Raw genomic sequence first — 24,250 nt, forward strand, 5'->3', positions numbered from 1 at the left:
TTGGTCCCAAAATTTTTCGAACTTTTTTTTGGGTCAAAATTTTTTTGGTCCCAAAATTTTTCGAACTTTTTTTTGGGTCAAACTTTTTTTGGTCCCAAAATTTTTCGAACTTTTTTTTGGGTCAAATTTTTTTCGAACTTTTTTTTGGGTCAAAATTTTTTCGAAGATTTTTTTGGGTCAAAATTTTTTTGGTCCCAAAATTTTTCGATCTTTTTTTGGGTCAAAATTTTTTTGGTCCCAAAATTTTTCGAACTTTTTTTTGGGTCAAAATTTTTTTGGTCCCAAAATTTTTCGAACTTTTTTTTGGGTCAAAATTTTTTCGAGATTTTTTTTGGGTCAAAATATTTTTAGTCCCAAAATTTTTCAAACTTTTTTTTGGATCAAAATTTTTTCGAAGATTTTTTTGGGTCAAAATTTTTTTGGTCCCAAAATTTTTCGAACTTTTTTTTGGATCAAAATTTTTTTGGGTCAAATTTTTTTCGAACTTTTTTTTGGGTCAAAATTTTTTTGGTCGCAAAATTTTTCGAACTTTTTTTTGGCTCAAACTTTTTTTGGCTCAAAATGTTTTCGAAGTTTTTTTTGTGTCAAAATTTTTTTGGTCCCAAAATTTTTCGAACTTTTTTTTGGGTCAAAATTTTTTTGGTCCCAAAATTTTTCGAACTTTTTTTTGGGTCAAAATTTTTTTGGTCCCAAAATTTTTCAAACTTTTTTTTGGCTCAAAATTTTTTTGGGTCAAAATTTTTTCGAGCTTTTTTTTTGGTCAAAATTTTTTTGGTCCCAAAATTTTTCAAACTTTTTTTTTGGCTCAAACTTTTTTTGGTCCCAAAATTTTTCAAACTTTTTTTTGGCTCAAAATTTTTTTGGAAGTTTTTTTTGGGTCAAAATTTTTTTGGGTCAAAATTTTTTCGAGGTTTTTTTTGGGTCAAAATTTTTTTAGTCCCAAAATTTTTCAAACTTTTTTTTGGGTCAAATTTTTTTCGAAGTTTTTTTTGGGTCAAAATTTTTTCGAAGATTTTTTTGGGTCAAAATTTTTTTGGGTCAAAATTTTTCGAACTTTTTTTTGGGTCAAAATTTTTTTGGTCCCAAAATTTTTCGAACTTTTTTTTGGCTCAAAATTTTTTTGGGTCAAAATTTTTTCGAACTTTTTTTTGGGTCAAAATTTTTTTGGTCCCAAAATTTTTCAAACTTTTTTTTGGCTCAAACTTTTTTTGGCTCAAAATTTTTTCGAAGTTTTTTTCTGTCAAAATTTTTTTGGTCCCAAAATTTTTCGAACTTTTTTTTGGGTCAAAATTTTTTTGGTCCCAAAATTTTTCGAACTTTTTTTTGGGTCAAAATTTTTTTGGTCCCAAAATTTTTCAAAATTTTTTTTGGCTCAAAATTTTTTTGTGTCAAAATATTTTCGAGCTTTTTTTTTGGTCAAAATTTTTTTGGTCCGAAAATTTTTCAAACTTTTTTTGGTCCCAAAATTTTTCAAACTTTTTTTTGGCTCAAAATATTTTTGGAAGTTTTTTTTGGGTCAAAATTTTTTTGGGTCAAAATTTTTTCGAGGTTTTTTTTGGGTCAAAATTTTTTTAGTCCCAAAATTTTTCAAACTTTTTTTTGGGTCAAATTTATTTCGAAGTTTTTTTTGGGTCAAAATTTTTTCGAAGATTTTTTTGGGTCAAAATTTTTTTGGGTCAAAATTTTTCGAACTTTTTTTTGGGTCAAAATTTTTTTGGTCCCAAAATTTTTCGAACTTTTTTTTGGCTCAAAATTTTTTTGGGTCAAAATTTTTTCGAACTTTTTTTTGGGTCAAAATTTTTTTGGTCCCAAAATTTTTCAAACTTTTTTTTGGCTCAAACTTTTTTTGGCTCAAAATTTTTTCGAAGTTTTTTTCTGTCAAAATTTTTTTGGTCCCAAAATTTTTCGAACTTTTTTTTGGGTCAAAATTTTTTTGGTCCCAAAATTTTTCGAACTTTTTTTTGGGTCAAAATTTTTTTGGTCCCAAAATTTTTCAAAATTTTTTTTGGCTCAAAATTTTTTTGGGTCAAAATTTTTTCGAGCTTTTTTTTTGGTCAAAATTTTTTTGGTCCGAAAATTTTTCAAACTTTTTTTGGTCCCAAAATTTTTCAAACTTTTTTTTGGCTCAAAATTTTTTTGGAAGTTTTTTTTGGGTCAAAATTTTTTTGGTCCCAAAATTTTTCAAACTTTTTTTTGGCTCAAAATTTTTTTGGGTCAAAATTTTTTCGAAGTTTTTTTTGGGTCAAAATTTTTTTGGCTCAAAATTTTTTCGAAGTTTTTTTTGTATCAAAATTTTTTTGGTCCCAAAATTTTTCAAAGTTTTTTTTGGGTCAAAATTTTTTTGGTCCCAAAATTTTTCGAACTTTTTTTTGGGTCAAAATTTTTTTGGTCCCAAAATTTTTCGAACTTTTTTTTGGCTCAAACTTTTTTTGGCTCAAACTTTTTTTGGCTCAAAATTTTTTCGAAGTTTTTTTTGTGTCAAAATTTTTTTGGTCCCAAAATTTTTCGAACTTTTTTTTGTGTCAAAATTTTTTTGGTCCCAAAATTTTTCGAACTTTTTTTTGGCTAAAGTTTTTTTTGGTCCCAAAATTTTTCGAACTTTTTTTTGGGTCAAATTTGTTTTGGTCCCCAAAATTTTCAAACTTTTTTTTGGGCCAAAATTTTTCCAACTTTTTTTTGGCTCAATATTTTTTTGGTCCCAAAGTTTTTCGAACTTTTTTTTGGGTCAAAATTTTTTCGAAGTTTTTTTTGGGTCAAAATTTTTTTGGTCCCAAAGTTTTTCGAACTTTTTTTTGGCTCAAAATTTTTTCGAAGTTTTTTTTGGGTCAAAATTTTTTTGGTCCCAAAATTTTTCGAACTTTTTTTTGGGTCAAAATTTTTTTGGTCCCAAAATTTTTCAAACTTTTTTTTGGCTCAAACTTTTTTTGGTCTCAAAATTTTTCAAACTTTTTTTTGGCTCAAAATTTTTTTGGAAGTTTTTTTTGGGTCAAAATTTTTTTGGTCCCAAAATTTTTCAAACTTTTTTTTGGCTCAAAATTTTTTTGGGTCAAAATTTTTTCGAAGTTTTTTTTGGGTCAAAATTTTTTTAGTCCCAAAATTATTCAAACTTTTTTTGGCTCAAAATTTTTTCGAAGTTTTTTTCTGTCAAAATTTTTTTGGTCCCAAAATTTTTCGAACTTTTTTTTGGGTCAAAATTTTTTTGGTCCCAAAATTTTTCGAACTTTTTTTTGGGTCAAAATTTTTTTGGTCCCAAAATTTTTCAAAATTTTTTTTGGCTCAAAATTTTTTTGGGTCAAAATTTTTTCGAGCTTTTTTTTTGGTCAAAATTTTTTTGGTCCGAAAATTTTTCAAACTTTTTTTGGTCCCAAAATTTTTCAAACTTTTTTTTGGCTCAAAATTTTTTTGGAAGTTTTTTTTGGGTCAAAATTTTTTTGGTCCCAAAATTTTTCAAACTTTTTTTTGGCTCAAAATTTTTTTGGGTCAAAATTTTTTCGAAGTTTTTTTTGGGTCAAAATTTTTTTGGCTCAAAATTTTTTCGAAGTTTTTTTTGTGTCAAAATTTTTTTGGTCCCAAAATTTTTCAAAGTTTTTTTTGGGTCAAAATTTTTTCGAGCTTTTTTTTTGGTCAAAATTTTTTTGGTCCCAAAATTTTTCGAACTTTTTTTTGGCTCAAAATTTTTTTGGGTCAAAATTTTTTCGAACTTTTTTTTGGGTCAAAATTTTTTTGGTCCCAAAATTTTTCAAACTTTTTTTTGGCTCAAACTTTTTTTGGCTCAAAATTTTTTCGAAGTTTTTTTGTGTCAAAATTTTTTTGGTCCCAAAATTTTTCGAACTTTTTTTTGGGTCAAAATTTTTTTGGGTCAAAATTTTTTCGAGCTTTTTTTTTGGTCAAAATTTTTTTGGTCCGAAAATTTTTCAAACTTTTTTTGGTCCCAAAATTTTTCAAACTTTTTTTTGGCTCAAAATTTTTTTGGAAGTTTTTTTTGGGTCAAAATTTTTTTGGTCCCAAAATTTTTCAAACTTTTTTTTGGCTCAAAATTTTTTTGGGTCAAAATTTTTTCGAAGTTTTTTTTGGGTCAAAATTTTTTTGGCTCAAAATTTTTTCGAAGTTTTTTTTGTGTCAAAATTTTTTTGGTCCCAAAATTTTTCGAACTTTTTTTTGGGTCAAAATTTTTTTGGTCCCAAAATTTTTCGAACTTTTTTTTGGGTCAAAATTTTTTTGGTCCCAAAATTTTTCAAACTTTTTTTTGGCTCAAAATTTTTTTGGGTCAAAATTTTTTCGAGGTTTTTTTTGGGTCAAAATATTTTTAGTCCCAAAATTTTTCAAACTTTTTTTTGGCTCAAAATTTTTTTGGGTCAAATTTTTTTCGAACTTTTTTTTGGGTCAAAATTTTTTTGGTCCCAAAATTTTTCGAACTTTTTTTTGGCTCAAACTTTTTTTAGCTCAAAATGTTGTCGTAGTTTTTTTTTGTGTCAAAATTTTTTTGGTCCCAAAATTTTTCGAACTTTTTTTTGGGTCAAAATTTTTTTGGTCCCAAAATTTTTCGAACTTTTTTTTGGGTCAAACTTTTTTTGGTCCCAAAATTTTTCGAACTTTTTTTTGGGTCAAATTTTTTTCGAACTTTTTTTTGGGTCAAAATTTTTTCGAAGATTTTTTTGGGTCAAAATTTTTTTGGTCCCAAAATTTTTCGATCTTTTTTTGGGTCAAAATTTTTTTGGTCCCAAAATTTTTCGAACTTTTTTTTGGGTCAAAATTTTTTTGGTCCCAAAATTTTTCGAACTTTTTTTTGGGTCAAAATTTTTTCGAGATTTTTTTTGGGTCAAAATATTTTTAGTCCCAAAATTTTTCAAACTTTTTTTTGGATCAAAATTTTTTCGAAGATTTTTTTTTTGGTCAAAATTTTTTTGGTCCCAAAATTTTTCGAACTTTTTTTTGGATCAAAATTTTTTTGGGTCAAATTTTTTTCGAACTTTTTTTTGGGTCAAAATTTTTTTGGTCGCAAAATTTTTCGAACTTTTTTTTGGCTCAAACTTTTTTTGGCTCAAAATGTTTTCGAAGTTTTTTTTGTGTCAAAATTTTTTTGGTCCCAAAATTTTTCGAACTTTTTTTTGGGTCAAAATTTTTTTGGTCCCAAAATTTTTCGAACTTTTTTTTGGGTCAAAATTTTTTTGGTCCCAAAATTTTTCAAACTTTTTTTTGGCTCAAAATTTTTTTGGGTCAAAATTTTTTCGAGCTTTTTTTTTGGTCAAAATTTTTTTGGTCCCAAAATTTTTCAAACTTTTTTTTTGGCTCAAACTTTTTTTGGTCCCAAAATTTTTCAAACTTTTTTTTGGCTCAAAATTTTTTTGGAAGTTTTTTTTGGGTCAAAATTTTTTTGGGTCAAAATTTTTTCGAGGTTTTTTTTGGGTCAAAATTTTTTTAGTCCCAAAATTTTTCAAACTTTTTTTTGGGTCAAATTTTTTTCGAAGTTTTTTTTGGGTCAAAATTTTTTCGAAGATTTTTTTGGGTCAAAATTTTTTTGGGTCAAAATTTTTCGAACTTTTTTTTGGGTCAAAATTTTTTTGGTCCCAAAATTTTTCGAACTTTTTTTTGGCTCAAAATTTTTTTGGGTCAAAATTTTTTCGAACTTTTTTTTGGGTCAAAATTTTTTTGGTCCCAAAATTTTTCAAACTTTTTTTTGGCTCAAACTTTTTTTGGCTCAAAATTTTTTCGAAGTTTTTTTCTGTCAAAATTTTTTTGGTCCCAAAATTTTTCAAACTTTTTTTTGGGTCAAATTTTTTTCGAAGTTTTTTTTGGGTCAAAATTTTTTCGAAGATTTTTTTGGGTCAAAATTTTTTTGGGTCAAAATTTTTCGAACTTTTTTTTGGGTCAAAATTTTTTTGGTCCCAAAATTTTTCGAACTTTTTTTTGGCTCAAAATTTTTTTGGGTCAAAATTTTTTCGAACTTTTTTTTGGGTCAAAATTTTTTTGGTCCCAAAATTTTTCAAACTTTTTTTTGGCTCAAACTTTTTTTGGCTCAAAATTTTTTCGAAGTTTTTTTCTGTCAAAATTTTTTTGGTCCCAAAATTTTTCGAACTTTTTTTTGGGTCAAAATTTTTTTGGTCCCAAAATTTTTCGAACTTTTTTTTGGGTCAAAATTTTTTTGGTCCCAAAATTTTTCAAAATTTTTTTTGGCTCAAAATTTTTTTGTGTCAAAATATTTTCGAGCTTTTTTTTTGGTCAAAATTTTTTTGGTCCGAAAATTTTTCAAACTTTTTTTGGTCCCAAAATTTTTCAAACTTTTTTTTGGCTCAAAATATTTTTGGAAGTTTTTTTTGGGTCAAAATTTTTTTGGGTCAAAATTTTTTCGAGGTTTTTTTTGGGTCAAAATTTTTTTAGTCCCAAAATTTTTCAAACTTTTTTTTGGGTCAAATTTTTTTCGAAGTTTTTTTTGGGTCAAAATTTTTTCGAAGATTTTTTTGGGTCAAAATTTTTTTGGGTCAAAATTTTTCGAACTTTTTTTTGGGTCAAAATTTTTTTGGTCCCAAAATTTTTCGAACTTTTTTTTGGCTCAAAATTTTTTTGGGTCAAAATTTTTTCGAACTTTTTTTTGGGTCAAAATTTTTTTGGTCCCAAAATTTTTCAAACTTTTTTTTGGCTCAAACTTTTTTTGGCTCAAAATTTTTTCGAAGTTTTTTTCTGTCAAAATTTTTTTGGTCCCAAAATTTTTCGAACTTTTTTTTGGGTCAAAATTTTTTTGGTCCCAAAATTTTTCGAACTTTTTTTTGGGTCAAAATTTTTTTGGTCCCAAAATTTTTCAAAATTTTTTTTGGCTCAAAATTTTTTTGGGTCAAAATTTTTTCGAGCTTTTTTTTTGGTCAAAATTTTTTTGGTCCGAAAATTTTTCAAACTTTTTTTGGTCCCAAAATTTTTCAAACTTTTTTTTGGCTCAAAATTTTTTTGGAAGTTTTTTTTGGGTCAAAATTTTTTTGGTCCCAAAATTTTTCAAACTTTTTTTTGGCTCAAAATTTTTTTGGGTCAAAATTTTTTCGAAGTTTTTTTTGGGTCAAAATTTTTTTGGCTCAAAATTTTTTCGAAGTTTTTTTTGTATCAAAATTTTTTTGGTCCCAAAATTTTTCAAAGTTTTTTTTGGGTCAAAATTTTTTTGGTCCCAAAATTTTTCGAACTTTTTTTTGGGTCAAAATTTTTTTGGTCCCAAAATTTTTCGAACTTTTTTTTGGCTCAAACTTTTTTTGGCTCAAACTTTTTTTGGCTCAAAATTTTTTCGAAGTTTTTTTTGTGTCAAAATTTTTTTGGTCCCAAAATTTTTCGAACTTTTTTTTGTGTCAAAATTTTTTTGGTGCCAAAATTTTTCGAACTTTTTTTTGGCTAAAGTTTTTTTTGGTCCCAAAATTTTTCGAACTTTTTTTTGGGTCAAATTTGTTTTGGTCCCCAAAATTTTCAAACTTTTTTTTGGGCCAAAATTTTTCCAACTTTTTTTTGGCTCAATATTTTTTTGGTCCCAAAGTTTTTCGAACTTTTTTTTGGGTCAAAATTTTTTCGAAGTTTTTTTTGGGTCAAAATTTTTTTGGTCCCAAAGTTTTTCGAACTTTTTTTTGGCTCAAAATTTTTTCGAAGTTTTTTTTGGGTCAAAATTTTTTTGGTCCCAAAATTTTTCGAACTTTTTTTTGGGTCAAAATTTTTTTGGTCCCAAAATTTTTCAAACTTTTTTTTGGCTCAAACTTTTTTTGGTCTCAAAATTTTTCAAACTTTTTTTTGGCTCAAAATTTTTTTGGAAGTTTTTTTTGGGTCAAAATTTTTTTGGTCCCAAAATTTTTCAAACTTTTTTTTGGCTCAAAATTTTTTTGGGTCAAAATTTTTTCGAAGTTTTTTTTGGGTCAAAATTTTTTTAGTCCCAAAATTATTCAAACTTTTTTTGGCTCAAAATTTTTTCGAAGTTTTTTTCTGTCAAAATTTTTTTGGTCCCAAAATTTTTCGAACTTTTTTTTGGGTCAAAATTTTTTTGGTCCCAAAATTTTTCGAACTTTTTTTTGGGTCAAAATTTTTTTGGTCCCAAAATTTTTCAAAATTTTTTTTGGCTCAAAATTTTTTTGGGTCAAAATTTTTTCGAGCTTTTTTTTTGGTCAAAATTTTTTTGGTCCGAAAATTTTTCAAACTTTTTTTGGTCCCAAAATTTTTCAAACTTTTTTTTGGCTCAAAATTTTTTTGGAAGTTTTTTTTGGGTCAAAATTTTTTTGGTCCCAAAATTTTTCAAACTTTTTTTTGGCTCAAAATTTTTTTGGGTCAAAATTTTTTCGAAGTTTTTTTTGGGTCAAAATTTTTTTGGCTCAAAATTTTTTCGAAGTTTTTTTTGTGTCAAAATTTTTTTGGTCCCAAAATTTTTCAAAGTTTTTTTTGGGTCAAAATTTTTTCGAGCTTTTTTTTTGGTCAAAATTTTTTTGGTCCCAAAATTTTTCGAACTTTTTTTTGGCTCAAAATTTTTTTGGGTCAAAATTTTTTCGAACTTTTTTTTGGGTCAAAATTTTTTTGGTCCCAAAATTTTTCAAACTTTTTTTTGGCTCAAACTTTTTTTGGCTCAAAATTTTTTCGAAGTTTTTTTGTGTCAAAATTTTTTTGGTCCCAAAATTTTTCGAACTTTTTTTTGGGTCAAAATTTTTTTGGGTCAAAATTTTTTCGAGCTTTTTTTTTGGTCAAAATTTTTTTGGTCCGAAAATTTTTCAAACTTTTTTTGGTCCCAAAATTTTTCAAACTTTTTTTTGGCTCAAAATTTTTTTGGAAGTTTTTTTTGGGTCAAAATTTTTTTGGTCCCAAAATTTTTCAAACTTTTTTTTGGCTCAAAATTTTTTTGGGTCAAAATTTTTTCGAAGTTTTTTTTGGGTCAAAATTTTTTTGGCTCAAAATTTTTTCGAAGTTTTTTTTGTGTCAAAATTTTTTTGGTCCCAAAATTTTTCGAACTTTTTTTTGGGTCAAAATTTTTTTGGTCCCAAAATTTTTCGAACTTTTTTTTGGGTCAAAATTTTTTTGGTCCCAAAATTTTTCAAACTTTTTTTTGGCTCAAAATTTTTTTGGGTCAAAATTTTTTCGAGGTTTTTTTTGGGTCAAAATATTTTTAGTCCCAAAATTTTTCAAACTTTTTTTTGGCTCAAAATTTTTTTGGGTCAAATTTTTTTCGAACTTTTTTTTGGGTCAAAATTTTTTTGGTCCCAAAATTTTTCGAACTTTTTTTTGGCTCAAACTTTTTTTAGCTCAAAATGTTGTCGTAGTTTTTTTTTGTGTCAAAATTTTTTTGGTCCCAAAATTTTTCGAACTTTTTTTTGGGTCAAAATTTTTTTGGTCCCAAAATTTTTCGAACTTTTTTTTGGGTCAAACTTTTTTTGGTCCCAAAATTTTTCGAACTTTTTTTTGGGTCAAATTTTTTTCGAACTTTTTTTTGGGTCAAAATTTTTTCGAAGATTTTTTTGGGTCAAAATTTTTTTGGTCCCAAAATTTTTCGATCTTTTTTTGGGTCAAAATTTTTTTGGTCCCAAAATTTTTCGAACTTTTTTTTGGGTCAAAATTTTTTTGGTCCCAAAATTTTTCGAACTTTTTTTTGGGTCAAAATTTTTTCGAGATTTTTTTTGGGTCAAAATATTTTTAGTCCCAAAATTTTTCAAACTTTTTTTTGGATCAAAATTTTTTCGAAGATTTTTTTTTTGGTCAAAATTTTTTTGGTCCCAAAATTTTTCGAACTTTTTTTTGGATCAAAATTTTTTTGGGTCAAATTTTTTTCGAACTTTTTTTTGGGTCAAAATTTTTTTGGTCGCAAAATTTTTCGAACTTTTTTTTGGCTCAAACTTTTTTTGGCTCAAAATGTTTTCGAAGTTTTTTTTGTGTCAAAATTTTTTTGGTCCCAAAATTTTTCGAACTTTTTTTTGGGTCAAAATTTTTTTGGTCCCAAAATTTTTCGAACTTTTTTTTGGGTCAAAATTTTTTTGGTCCCAAAATTTTTCAAACTTTTTTTTGGCTCAAAATTTTTTTGGGTCAAAATTTTTTCGAGCTTTTTTTTTGGTCAAAATTTTTTTGGTCCCAAAATTTTTCAAACTTTTTTTTTGGCTCAAACTTTTTTTGGTCCCAAAATTTTTCAAACTTTTTTTTGGCTCAAAATTTTTTTGGAAGTTTTTTTTGGGTCAAAATTTTTTTGGGTCAAAATTTTTTCGAGGTTTTTTTTGGGTCAAAATTTTTTTAGTCCCAAAATTTTTCAAACTTTTTTTTGGGTCAAATTTTTTTCGAAGTTTTTTTTGGGTCAAAATTTTTTCGAAGATTTTTTTGGGTCAAAATTTTTTTGGGTCAAAATTTTTCGAACTTTTTTTTGGGTCAAAATTTTTTTGGTCCCAAAATTTTTCGAACTTTTTTTTGGCTCAAAATTTTTTTGGGTCAAAATTTTTTCGAACTTTTTTTTGGGTCAAAATTTTTTTGGTCCCAAAATTTTTCAAACTTTTTTTTGGCTCAAACTTTTTTTGGCTCAAAATTTTTTCGAAGTTTTTTTCTGTCAAAATTTTTTTGGTCCCAAAATTTTTCGAACTTTTTTTTGGGTCAAAATTTTTTTGGTCCCAAAATTTTTCGAACTTTTTTTTGGGTCAAAATTTTTTTGGTCCCAAAATTTTTCAAAATTTTTTTTGGCTCAAAATTTTTTTGTGTCAAAATATTTTCGAGCTTTTTTTTTGGTCAAAATTTTTTTGGTCCGAAAATTTTTCAAACTTTTTTTGGTCCCAAAATTTTTCAAACTTTTTTTTGGCTCAAAATATTTTTGGAAGTTTTTTTTGGGTCAAAATTTTTTTGGGTCAAAATTTTTTCGAGGTTTTTTTTGGGTCAAAATTTTTTTAGTCCCAAAATTTTTCAAACTTTTTTTTGGGTCAAATTTTTTTCGAAGTTTTTTTTGGGTCAAAATTTTTTCGAAGATTTTTTTGGGTCAAAATTTTTTTGGGTCAAAATTTTTCGAACTTTTTTTTGGGTCAAAATTTTTTTGGTCCCAAAATTTTTCGAACTTTTTTTTGGCTCAAAATTTTTTTGGGTCAAAATTTTTTCGAACTTTTTTTTGGGTCAAAATTTTTTTGGTCCCAAAATTTTTCAAACTTTTTTTTGGCTCAAACTTTTTTTGGCTCAAAATTTTTTCGAAGTTTTTTTCTGTCAAAATTTTTTTGGTCCCAAAATTTTTCGAACTTTTTTTTGGGTCAAAATTTTTTTGGTCCCAAAATTTTTCGAACTTTTTTTTGGGTCAAAATTTTTTTGGTCCCAAAATTTTTCAAAATTTTTTTTGGCTCAAAATTTTTTTGGGTCAAAATTTTTTCGAGCTTTTTTTTTGGTCAAAATTTTTTTGGTCCGAAAATTTTTCAAACTTTTTTTGGTCCCAAAATTTTTCAAACTTTTTTTTGGCTCAAAATTTTTTTGGAAGTTTTTTTTGGGTCAAAATTTTTTTGGTCCCAAAATTTTTCAAACTTTTTTTTGGCTCAAAATTTTTTTGGGTCAAAATTTTTTCGAAGTTTTTTTTGGGTCAAAATTTTTTTGGCTCAAAATTTTTTCGAAGTTTTTTTTGTGTCAAAATTTTTTTGGTCCCAAAATTTTTCAAAGTTTTTTTTGGGTCAAAATTTTTTTGGTCCCAAAATTTTTCGAACTTTTTTTTGGGTCAAAATTTTTTTGGTCCCAAAATTTTTCGAACTTTTTTTTGGCTCAAACTTTTTTTGGCTCAAACTTTTTTTGGCTCAAAATTTTTTCGAAGTTTTTTTTGTGTCAAAATTTTTTTGGTCCCAAAATTTTTCGAACTTTTTTTTGTGTCAAAATTTTTTTGGTCCCAAAATTTTTCGAACTTTTTTTTGGCTAAAGTTTTTTTTGGTCCCAAAATTTTTCGAACTTTTTTTTGGGTCAAATTTGTTTTGGTCCCCAAAATTTTCAAACTTTTTTTTGGGCCAAAATTTTTCCAACTTTTTTTTGGCTCAATATTTTTTTGGTCCCAAAGTTTTTCGAACTTTTTTTTGGGTCAAAATTTTTTCGAAGTTTTTTTTGGGTCAAAATTTTTTTGGTCCCAAAGTTTTTCGAACTTTTTTTTGGCTCAAAATTTTTTCGAAGTTTTTTTTGGGTCAAAATTTTTTTGGTCCCAAAATTTTTCGAACTTTTTTTTGGGTCAAAATTTTTTTGGTCCCAAAATTTTTCAAACTTTTTTTTGGCTCAAACTTTTTTTGGTCTCAAAATTTTTCAAACTTTTTTTTGGCTCAAAATTTTTTTGGAAGTTTTTTTTTGGGTCAAAATTTTTTTGGTCCCAAAATTTTTCAAACTTTTTTTTGGCTCAAAATTTTTTTGGGTCAAAATTTTTTCGAAGTTTTTTTTGGGTCAAAATTTTTTTAGTCCCAAAATTATTCAAACTTTTTTTTGGGTCAAATTTTTTTCAAAGTTTTTTTTGGGTCAAAATTTTTTCGAAGATTTTTTTGTGTCAAAATTTTTTTGGTCCCAAAATTTTTCGAACTTTTTTTTGGCTCAAAATTTTTTTGGGTCAAAATTTTTTCGAACTTTTTTTTGTGTTAAAATTTTTTTGGTCCCAAAATTTTTCGAACTTTTTTTTGGGTCAAAATTTTTTTGGTCCCAAAATTTTTCGAACTTTTCTTTGGGTCAAAATTTTTTTGGTCCCAAAATTTTTCAAACTTTTTTTTGGCTCAAAATTTTTTTGGGTCAAAATTTTTTCGAGGTTTTTTTGGGACAAAATATTTTTAGTCCCAAAATTTTTCAAACTTTTTTTTGGGTCAAATTTTTTTCGAAGTTTTTTTTGGGTCAAAATTTTTTCGAAGATTTTTTTGGGTCAAAATTTTTTTGGTCCCAAAATTTTTCGAACTTTTTTTTGGGTCAAAATTTTTTTGGTCCCAAAATTTTTCGAACTTTTTTTTGGGCCAAAATTTTTCGAACTCTTTTTTTTCAAACTTTTTTTGGCTCAAACTTTTTTTGGCTCAAAATTTTTTCGAAGTTTTTTTTGTGTCAAAATTTTTTTGGTCCCAAAATTTTTCGAACTTTTTTTTGGTTCAAACTTTTTTTGGCTCAAACTTTTTTTGGCTCAAAATTTTTTTGGGTCAAAATTTTTTCGAGGTTTTTTTTGGGTCAAAATATTTTTAGTCCCAAAATTTTTCAAACTTTTTTTTGGGTCAAATTTTTTCGAAGTTTTTTTTGGATCAAAATTTTTTCGAAGATTTTTTTGGGTCAAAATTTTTTTGGTCCCAAAATTTTTCGAACTTTTTTTTGGGTCAAAATTTTTTTGGTCCCAAAATTTTTCGAACTTTTTTTTGGCTCAAAATTTTTTTGGGTCAAATTTTTTTCGAACTTTTTTTTGGGTCAAAATTTTTTTGGTCCCAAAATTTTTCGAACTTTTTTTTGGCTCAAACTTTTTTTGGCTCAAAATGTTGTCGTAGTTTTTTTTTGTGTCAAAATTTTTTTGGTCCCAAAATTTTTCGAACTTTTTTTTGGGTCAAAATTTTTTTGGTCCCAAAATTTTTCGAACTTTTTTTTGGGTCAAAATTTTTTTGGTCCCAAAATTTTTCGAACTTTTTTTTGGGTCAAGTTTTTTCGAACTTTTTTTTGGGTCAAAATTTTTTCGAAGATTTTTTTGGGTCAAAATTTTTTTGGTCCCAAAATTTTTCGATCTTTTTTGGGGTCAAAATTTTTTTGGTCCCAAAATTTTTCGATCTTTTTTTGGGTCAAAATTTTTTTGGTCCCAAAATTTTTCGAACTTTTTTTTGGGTCAAAATTTTTTCGAGGTTTTTTTTGGGTCAAAATATTTTTAGTCCCAAAATTTTTCAAACTTTTTTTTGGATCAAAATTTTTTCGAAGATTTTTTTGGGTCAAAATTTTTTTGGTCCCAAAATTTTTCGAACTTTTTTTTGGCTCAAAATTTTTTTGGGTCAAATTTTTTTCGAACTTTTTTTTGGGTCAAAATTTTTTTGGTCCCAAAATTTTTCGAACTTTTTTTTGGCTCAAACTTTTTTTGGCTCAAAATGTTTTCGAAGTTTTTTTTGGTTCAAAATTTTTTTGGTCCCAAAATTTTTCGAACTTTTCTTTGGGTCAAAATTTTTTTGGTCCCAAAATTTTTCAAACTTTTTTTTGGCTCAAAATTTTTTTGGGTCAAAATTTTTTCGAGGTTTTTTTGGGACAAAATATTTTTAGTCCCAAAATTTTTCAAACTTTTTTTTGGGTCAAATTTTTTTCGAAGATTTTTTTGGGTCAAAATTTTTTCGAAGATTTTTTTGGGTCAAAATTTTTTTGGTCCCAAAATTTTTCGAACTTTTTTTTGGGTCAAAATTTTTTTGGTCCCAAAATTTTTCGAACTTTTTTTTGGGCCAAAATTTTTCGAACTCTTTTTTTTCAAACTTTTTTTGGCTCAAACTTTTTTTGGCTCAAAATTTTTTCGAAGTTTTTTTTGTGTCAAAATTTTTTTGGTCCCAAAATTTTTCGAACTTTTTTTTGGTTCAAACTTTTTTTGGCTCAAACTTTTTTTGGCTCAAAATTTTTTTGGGTCAAAATTTTTTCGAGGTTTTTTTTGGGTCAAAATATTTTTAGTCCCAAAATTTTTCAAACTTTTTTTTGGGTCAAATTTTTTCGAAGTTTTTTTTGGATCAAAATTTTTTCGAAGATTTTTTTGGGTCAAAATTTTTTTGGTCCCAAAATTTTTCGAACTTTTTTTTGGGTCAAAATTTTTTTGGTCCCAAAATTTTTCGAACTTTTTTTTGGCTCAAATTTTTTTTGGGTCAAATTTTTTTCGAACTTTTTTTTGGGTCAAAATTTTTTTGGTCCCAAAATTTTTCGAACTTTTTTTTGGCTCAAACTTTTTTTGGCTCAAAATGTTGTCGTAGTTTTTTTTTGTGTCAAAATTTTTTTGGTCCCAAAATTTTTCGAACTTTTTTTTGGGTCAAAATTTTTTTGGTCCCAAAATTTTTCGAACTTTTTTTTGGGTCAAAATTTTTTTGGTCCCAAAATTTTTCGAACTTTTTTTTGGGTCAAGTTTTTTTCGAACTTTTTTTTGGGTCAAAATTTTTTCGAAGATTTTTTTGGGTCAAAATTTTTTTGGTCCCAAAATTTTTCGATCTTTTTTGGGGTCAAAATTTTTTTGGTCCCAAAATTTTTCGATCTTTTTTTGGGTCAAAATTTTTTTGGTCCCAAAATTTTTCGAACTTTTTTTTGGGTCAAAATTTTTTCGAGGTTTTTTTTGGGTCAAAATATTTTTAGTCCCAAAATTTTTCAAACTTTTTTTTGGATCAAAATTTTTTCGAAGATTTTTTTGGGTCAAAATTTTTTTGGTCCCAAAATTTTTCGAACTTTTTTTTGGCTCAAAATTTTTTTGGGTCAAATTTTTTTCGAACTTTTTTTTGGGTCAAAATTTTTTTGGTCCCAAAATTTTTCGAACTTTTTTTTGGCTCAAACTTTTTTTGGCTCAAAATGTTTTCGAAGTTTTTTTTGTGTCAAAATTTTTTTGGTCCCAAAATTTTTCGAACTTTTTTTTGGGTCAAAATTTTTTTGGTCCCAAAATTTTTCGAACTTTTTTTTGGGTCAAAATTTTTTTGGTCCCAAAATTTTTCAAACTTTTTTTTGGCTCAAAATTTTTTTGGGTCAAAATTTTTTCGAGCTTTTTTTTTGGTCAAAATTTTTTTGGTCCCAAAATTTTTCAAACTTTTTTTTGGCTCAAACTTTTTTTGGTCCCAAAATTTTTCAAACTTTTTTTTGGCTCAAAATTTTTTTGGAAGTTTTTTTTGGGTCAAAATTTTTTTGGTCCCAAAATTTTTCAAACTTTTTTTTGGCTCAAAATTTTTTTGGGTCAAAATTTTTTCGAGGTTTTTTTTGGGTCAAAATTTTTTTAGTCCCAAAATTTTTCAAACTTTTTTTTGGGTCAAATTTTTTTCGAAGTTTTTTTTGGGTCAAAATTTTTTCGAAGATTTTTTTGGGTCAAAATTTTTTTGGGTCAAAATTTTTCGAACTTTTTTTTGGGTCAAAATTTTTTTGGTCCCAAAATTTTTCGAACTTTTTTTTGGCTCAAAATTTTTTTGGGTCAAAATTTTTTTGAACTTTTTTTTGGGTCAAAATTTTTTTGGTCCCAAAATTTTTCAAACTTTTTTTTGGCTCAAACTTTTTTTGGCTCAAAATTTTTTCGAAGTTTTTTTCTGTCAAAATTTTTTTGGTCCCAAAATTTTTCGAACTTTTTTTTGGGTCAAAATTTTTTTGGTCCCAAAATTTTTCGAACTTTTTTTTGGGTCAAAATTTTTTTGGTCCCAAAATTTTTCAAAATTTTTTTTGGCTCAAAATTTTTTTGGGTCAAAATTTTTTCGAGCTTTTTTTTTGGTCAAAATTTTTTTGGTCCGAAAATTTTTCAAACTTTTTTTGGTCCCAAAATTTTTCAAACTTTTTTTTGGCTCAAAATTTTTTTGGAAGTTTTTTTTGGGTCAAAATTTTTTTGGTCCCAAAATTTTTCAAACTTTTTTTTGGCTCAAAATTTTTTTGGGTCAAAATTTTTTCGAAGTTTTTTTTGGGTCAAAATTTTTTCGAAGTTTTTTTTGTGTCAAAATTTTTTTGGTCCCAAAATTTTTCAAAGTTTTTTTTGGGTCAAAATTTTTTTGGTCCCAAAATTTTTTGAACTTTTTTTTGGGTCAAAATTTTTTTGGTCCCAAAATTTTTCGAACTTTTTTTTGGCTCAAACTTTTGTTGGCTCAAACTTTTTTTGGCTCAAAATTTTTTCGAAGTTTTTTTTGTGTCAAAATTTTTTTGGTCCCAAAATTTTTCGAACTTTTTTTTGTGTCAAAATTTTTTTGGTCCCAAAATTTTTCGAACTTTTTTTTGGCTAAAGTTTTTTTTGGTCCCAAAATTTTTCGAACTTTTTTTTGGGTCAAATTTGTTTTGGTCCCCAAAATTTTCAAACTTTTTTTTGGGCCAAAATTTTTCCAACTTTTTTTTGGCTCAATATTTTTTTGGTCCCAAAGTTTTTCGAACTTTTTTTTGGGTCAAAATGTTTTCGAAGTTTTTTTTGGGTCAAAATTTTTTTGGTCCCAAAGTTTTTCGAACTTTTTTTTGGCTCAAAATTTTTTCGAAGTTTTTTTTGGGTCAAAATTTTTTTGGTCCCAAAATTTTTCGAACTTTTTTTTGGGTCAAAATTTTTTTGGTCCCAAAATTTTTCAAACTTTTTTTTGGCTCAAACTTTTTTTGGTCTCAAAATTTTTCAAACTTTTTTTTGGCTCAAAATTTTTTTGGAAGTTTTTTTTGGGTCAAAATTTTTTTGGTCCCAAAATTTTTCAAACTTTTTTTTGGCTCAAAATTTTTTTGGGTCAAAATTTTTTCGAAGTTTTTTTTGGGTCAAAATTTTTTTAGTCCCAAAATTTTTCAAACTTTTTTTTGGGTCAAATTTTTTTCGAAGTTTTTTTTGGGTCAAAATTTTTTCGAAGATTTTTTTGGGTCAAAATTTTTTTGGTCCCAAAATTTTTCGAACTTTTTTTTGGCTCAAAATTTTTTTGGGTCAAAATTTTTTCGAACTTTTTTTTGTGTCAAAATTTTTTTGGTCCCAAAATTTTTCGAACTTTTTTTTGGGTCAAAATTTTTTTGGTCCCAAAATTTTTCGAACTTTTCTTTGGGTCAAAATTTTTTTGGTCCCAAAATTTTTCAAACATTTTTTTGGCTCAAAATTTTTTTGGGTCAAAATTTTTTCGAGGTTTTTTTGGGACAAAATATTTTTAGTCCCAAAATTTTTCAAACTTTTTTTTGGGTCAAATTTTTTTCGAAGTTTTTTTTGGGTCAAAATTTTTTCGAAGATTTTTTTGGGTCAAAATTTTTTTGGTCCCAAAATTTTTCAAACTTTTTTTTGGCTCAAAATTTTTTTGGGTCAAAATTTTTTCGAAGTTTTTTTTGGGTCAAAATTTTTTTAGTCCCAAAATTTTTCAAACTTTTTTTTGGGTCAAATTTTTTTCGAAGTTTTTTTTGGGTCAAAATTTTTTCGAAGATTTTTTTGGGTCAAAATTTTTTTGGTCCCAAAATTTTTCGAACTTTTTTTTGGCTCAAAATTTTTTTGGTCCCAAAATTTTTCGAACTTTTTTTTGGGCCAAAATTTTTCGAACTCTTTTTTTTCAAACTTTTTTTGGCTCAAACTTTTTTTGGCTCAAAATTTTTTCGAAGTTTTTTTTGTGTCAAAATTTTTTTGGTCCCAAAATTTTTCAAACTTTTTTTTGGCTCAAACTTTTTTTGGCTCAAACTTTTTTTGGGTCAAAATTTTTTCGAAGTTTTTTTTTTGTCAAAATTTTTTTGGTCCCAAAATTTTTCGAACTTTTTTTTGTGTCAAAATTTTTTTGGTCCCAAAATTTTTCGAACTTTTTTTTGGCTAAAGTTTTTTTTGGTCCCAAAATTTTTCGAACTTTTTTTTGGGTCAAATTTGTTTTGGTCCCGAAAATTTTCAAACTTTTTTTTGGGCCAAAATTTTTCCAACTTTTTTTTTGGCTCAATATTTTTTTGGTCCCAAAGTTTTTCGAACTTTTTTTTGGGTCAAAATTTTTTCGAAGTTTTTTTTGGGTCAAAATTTTTTTGGTCCCAAAGTTTTTCGAACTTTTTTTTGGGTCAAAATTTTTTCGAAGTTTTTTTTGGGTCAAAATTTTTTTGGTCCCAAAATTTTTCGAACTTTTTTTTGGGTCAAAATTTTTTTGGTCCCAAAATTTTTCAAACTTTTTTTTGGCTCAAACTTTTTTTGGTCTCAAAATTTTTCAAACTTTTTTTTGGCTCAAAATTTTTTTGGAAGTTTTTTATGGGTCAAAATTTTTTTGGTCCCAAAATTTTTCAAACTTTTTTTTGGCTCAAAATTTTTTTGGGTCAAAATTTTTTCGAAGTTTTTTTTGGGTCAAAATTTTTTTAGTCCCAAAATTTTTTTGGGTCAAAATTTTTTCGAACTTTTTTTTGGCTCAAAATTTTTTTGGTCCCAAAATTTTTCGAACTTTTTTTTGGGTCAAAATTTTTTTGGTCCCAAAATTTTTCGAACTTTTCTTTGGGTCAAAATTTTTTTGGTCCCAAAATTTTTCAAACTTTTTTTTGGCTCAAAATTTTTTTGGGTCAAAATTTTTTCGAGGTTTTTTTTGGGTCAAAATATTTTTAGTCCCAAAATTTTTCAAACTTTTTTTTGGGTCAAATTTTTTTCGAAGTTTTTTTTGGGTCAAAATTTTTTCAAAGATTTTTTTGGGTCAAAATTTTTTTGGTCCCAAAATTTTTCGAACTTTTTTTTGGGTCAAAATTTTTTTGGTCCCAAAATTTTTCGAACTTTTTTTTGGGCCAAAATTTTTCGAACTCTTTTTTTTCAAACTTTTTTTGGCTCAAACTTTTTTTGGCTCAAAATTTTTTCAAACTTTTTTTTGTGTCAAAATTTTTTTGGTCCCAAAATTTTTCGAACTTTTTTTTGGCTCAAACTTTTTTTGGCTCAAACTTTTTTTGGCTCAAAATTTTTTCGAAGTTTTTTTTGTGTCAAAATTTTTTTGGTCCCAAAATTTTTCGAACTTTTTTTTGTGTCAAAATTTTTTTGGTCCCAAAATTTTTCGAACTTTTTTTTGGCTAAAGTTTTTTTTGGTCCCAAAATTTTTCGAACTTTTTTTTTGGTCAAATTTGTTTTGGTCCCCAAAATTTTCAAACTTTTTTTTGGGCCAAAATTTTTCCAACTTTTTTTTGGCTCAATATTTTTTTGGTCCCAAAGTTTTTCGAACTTTTTTTTGGGTCAAAATTTTTGCGAAGTTTTTTTTGGGTCAAAATTTTTTTGGTCCCAAAATTTTTCGAACTTTTTTTTGGGTCAAAATTTTTTCGAAGTTTTTTTTGGGTTAAAATTTTTTTGGTCCCAAAATTTTTCGAACTTTTTTTTGGGTCAAAATTTTTTGGTCCCAAAATTTTTCGAACTTTTTTTTGGCTCAAACTTTTTTTGGTCCCCAAATTTTTCAAACTTTTTTTTGGCTCAATAGTTTTTTTGGTCCCAAAGTTTTTCGAACTTTTTTTTGGCTCAAAATTTTTTCGAAGTTTTTTTTGGGTCAAAATTTTTTTGGTCCCAAAATTTTTCGAACTTTTTTTTGGGTAAAAATTTTTTTGGTCCCAAAATTTTTCAAACTTTTTTTTGGCTCAAACTTTTTTTGGTCCCAAAATTTTTCAAACTTTTTTTTGGCTCAAATTTTTTTTGGAAGTTTTTTTTGGGTCAAAATTTTTTTGGTCCCAAAATTTTTCAAACTTTTTTTTGGCTCAAAATTTTTTTGGGTCAAAATTTTTCGAAGTTTTTTTTGGGTCAAAATTTTTTTAGTCCCAAAATTTTTCAAACTTTTTTTTGGCTCAAAATTTTTTTGGCTCAAAATTTTTTCGAAGTTTTTTTTGTGTCAAAATTTTTTTGGTCCCAAAATTTTTCGAACTTTTTTTTGGCTCAAAATTTTTTTGGCTCAAGATTTTTTCGAAGTTTTTTTTGTGTCAAAATTTTTTTGGTCCCAAAATTTTTCGAACTTTTTTTTGGGTCAAAATTTTTTTGGTCCCAAAATTTTTCGAACTTTTTTTTGGGTCAAAATTTTTTTGGTCCCAAAATTTTTCAAACTTTTTTTTGGCTCAAACTTTTTTTGGCTCAAACTTTTTTTGGGTCAAAATTTTTTTGAAGTTTTTTTTGGGTCAAAATTTTTTTGGTCCCAAAATTTTTCGAACTTTTTTTTGGGTCAAAATTTTTTTGGTCCCAAAATTTTTCGAAATTTTTTTTGGGTCAAAATTTTTTTGGTCCCAAAATTTTTCAAACTTTTTTTTGGCTCAAAATTTTTTTGGGTCAAAAATCTTTTTGAGGTTTTTTTTGGGTCAAAATATTTTTAGTCCCAAAATTTTTCAAACTTTTTTTTGGGTCAAATTTTTTTCGAAGTTTTTTTTGGATCAAAATTTTTTCGAAGATTTTTTTGGGTCAAAATTTTTTTGGTCCCAAAATTTTTCGAACTTTTTTTTGGGTCAAAATTTTTTTGGTCCCAAAATTTTTCGAACTTTTTTTTGGCTCAAAATTTTTTTGGTCCCAAAATTTTTCGAACTTTTTTTTGGGTCAAAATTTTTTTGGTCCCAAAATTTTTCAAACTTTTTTTTGGCTCAAAATTTTTTTGGGTCAAAATTTTTTCGAGCTTTTTTTTTGGTCAAAATTTTTTTGGTCCCAAAATTTTTCAAACTTTTTTTTGGCTCAAACTTTTTTTGGTCCCAAAATTTTTCAAACTTTTTTTTGGCTCAAAATTTTTTTGGAAGTTTTTTTTGGGTCAAAATTGTTTTGGTCCCAAAATTTTTCAAACTTTTTTTTGGCTCAAAATTTTTTTGGGTCAAAATTTTTTCGAGTTTTTTTTTGGGTCAAAATATTTTTAGTCCCAAAATTTTTCAAACTTTTTTTTGGGTCAATCTTTTTTTCGAAGTTTTTTTTGGGTCAAAATTTTTTCGAAGATTTTTTTGGGTCAAAAATTTTTGGTCCAAAAATTTTTCGATCTTTTTTTGGGTCAAAATTTTTTTGGTCCCAAAATTTTTCGAACTTTTTTTTGGCTCAAAATTTTTTTGGGTCAAAATTTTTTCGAACTTTTTTTTGGGTCAAAATTTTTTTGGTCCCAAAATTTTTCGAACTTCTTTTTGGGTCAAAATTTTTTTGGTCGCAAAATTTTTCAAACTTTTTTTTGGCTCAAAATTTTTTTGGGTCAAAATTTTTTCGAACTTTTTTTTGGGTCAAAATTTTTTTGGTCCCAAAATTTTTCAAACTTTTTTTTGGCTCAAAATTTTTTTGGGTCAAAATTTTTTCGAACTTTTTTTTTGGTCAAAATTTTTTTGGTCCCAAAATTTTTCGAACTTTTTTTTGGCTCAAACTTTTTTTCGTCCCAAAATTTTTCAACCTTTTTTTTAGCTCAAAATTTTTTTGGGTCAAAATGTTTTGGAGGTTTTTTTTGTGTCAAAATTTTTTTGGTCCCAAAATTTTTCGAACTTTTTTTTGGGTCAAAATTTTTTTGGTCCCAAAATTTTTCGAACTTTTTTTTGGGTCAAAATTTTTTTGGTCCCAAAATTTTCAAACTTTTTTTTGGCTCAAACTTTTTTTGGCTCAAACTTTTTTTGGCTCAAAATTTTTTTGAAGTTTTTTTTGTGTCAAAATTTTTTTGGTCCCAAAATTTTTCGAACTTTTTTTTGGGTCAAAATTTTTTTGGTCCAAAATTTTTCGAAATTTTTTTTGGGTCAAAATTTTTTTGGTCCCAAAATTTTTCAAACTTTTTTTTGGCTCAAAATTTTTTTGGGTCAAAATTTTTTCGAGGTTTTTTTTGGGTCAAAATATTTTTAGTCCCAAAATTTTTCAAACTTTTTTTTGGGTCAAATTTTTTTCGAAGTTTTTTTTGGATCAAAATTTTTTCTAAGATTTTTTTGGGTCAAAATTTTTTTGGTCCCAAAATTTTTCGAACTTTTTTTTGGGTCAAAATTTTTTTGGTCCCAAAATTTTTCGAACTTTTTTTTGGCTCAAAATTTTTTTGGTCCCAAAATTTTTCAAACTTTTTTTTGGCTCAAAATTTTTTTGGGTCAAAATATCTTCGAGCTTTTTTTTTGGTCAAAATTTTTTTGGTCCCAAAATTTTTCAAACTTTTTTTTGGCTCAAACTTTTTTTGGTCCCAAAATTTTTCAAACTTTTTTTTGGCTCAAAATTTTTTTGGAAGTTTTTTTTGGGTCAAAATTTTTTTGGTCCCAAAATTTTTCAAACTTTTTTTTGGGTCAAAATTTTTTCGAGTTTTTTTTTGGGTCAAAATATTTTTAGTCCCAAAATTTTTCAAACTTTTTTTTGGGTCAAATTTTTTTCGAAAATTTTTTTGGGTCAAAATTTTTTCGAAGATTTTTTTGGGTCAAAAATGTTTGGTCCAAAAATTTTTCGATCTTTTTTTGGGTCAAAATTTTTTTGGTCCCAAAATTTTTCGAACTTTTTTTTGGCTCAAAATTTTTTTGGGTCAAAATTTTTTCGAACTTTTTTTTGGGTCAAAATTTTTTTGGTCCCAAAATTTTTCGAACTTTTTTTTGGGTCAAAATTTTTTTGGTCGCAAAATTTTTCAAACTTTTTTTTGGCTCAAAATTTTTTTGGGTCAAAATTTTTTCGAACTTTTTTTTGGGTCAAAATTTTTTTGGTCCCAAAATTTTTCGAACTTTTTTTTGGGTCAAAATTTTTTTGGTCCCAAAATTTTTCGAACTTTTTTTTGGGCCAAAATTTTTCGAACTCTTTTTTTTTTCAAACATTTTTTGTCTCAAACTTTTTTTGGCTCAAAATTTTTTCGAAGTTTTTTTTGTGTCAAAATTTTTTTGGTCCCAAAATTTTTCGAACTTTTTTTTTGGCTCAAACTTTTTTTGGCTCAAACTTTTTTTGGCTCAAAATTTTTTCGAAGTTTTTTTTGTGTCAAAATTTTTTTGGTCCCAAAATTTTTCGAACTTTTTTTTGTGTCAAAATTTTTTTGGTCCCAAAATTTTTCGAACTTTTTTTTGGCTAAAGTTTTTTTTGGTCCCAAAATTTTTCGAACTTTTTTTTGGGTCAAATTTGTTTTGGTCCCAAAAATTTTCAAACTTTTTTTTGGGCCAAAATTTTCCAACTTTTTTTTGGCTCAATATTTTTTTGGTCCCAAAGTTTTTCGAACTTTTTTTTGGGTCAAAATTTTTTTGGTCCCAAAATTTTTCGAACTTTTTTTTGGGCCAAAATTTTTCGAACTCTTTTTTTTTCAAACTTTTTTTGTCTCAAACTTTTTTTGGCTCAAAATTTTTTCGAAGTTTTTTTTGTGTCAAAATTTTTTTGGTCCCAAAATTTTTCGAACTTTTTTTTGGCTCAAACTTTTTTTGGCTCAAACTTTTTTTGGCTCAAAATTTTTTCGAAGTTTTTTTTGTGTCAAAATTTTTTTGGTCCCAAAATTTTTCGAACTTTTTTTTGTGTCAAAATTTTTTTGGTCCCAAAATTTTTCGAACTTTTTTTTGGCTAAAGTTTTTTTTGGTCCCAAAATTTTTCGAACTTTTTTTTGGGTCAAATTTGTTTTGGTCCCAAAAATTTTCAAACTTTTTTTTGGGCCAAAATTTTTCCAACTTTTTTTTGGCTCAATATTTTTTTGGTCCCAAAGTTTTTCGAACTTTTTTTTGGGTCAAAATTTTTTCGAAGTTTTTTTTGGGTCAAAATTTTTTTGGTCCCAAAATTTTTCGAACTTTTTTTTGGGTCAAAATTTTTTCGAAGTTTTTTTTGGGTCAAAATTTT

Source organism: Astyanax mexicanus, chromosome 7 (genome assembly GCF_023375975.1).
Source record: "Astyanax mexicanus isolate ESR-SI-001 chromosome 7, AstMex3_surface, whole genome shotgun sequence".
Taxonomy (NCBI): domain Eukaryota; kingdom Metazoa; phylum Chordata; class Actinopteri; order Characiformes; family Acestrorhamphidae; genus Astyanax; species Astyanax mexicanus.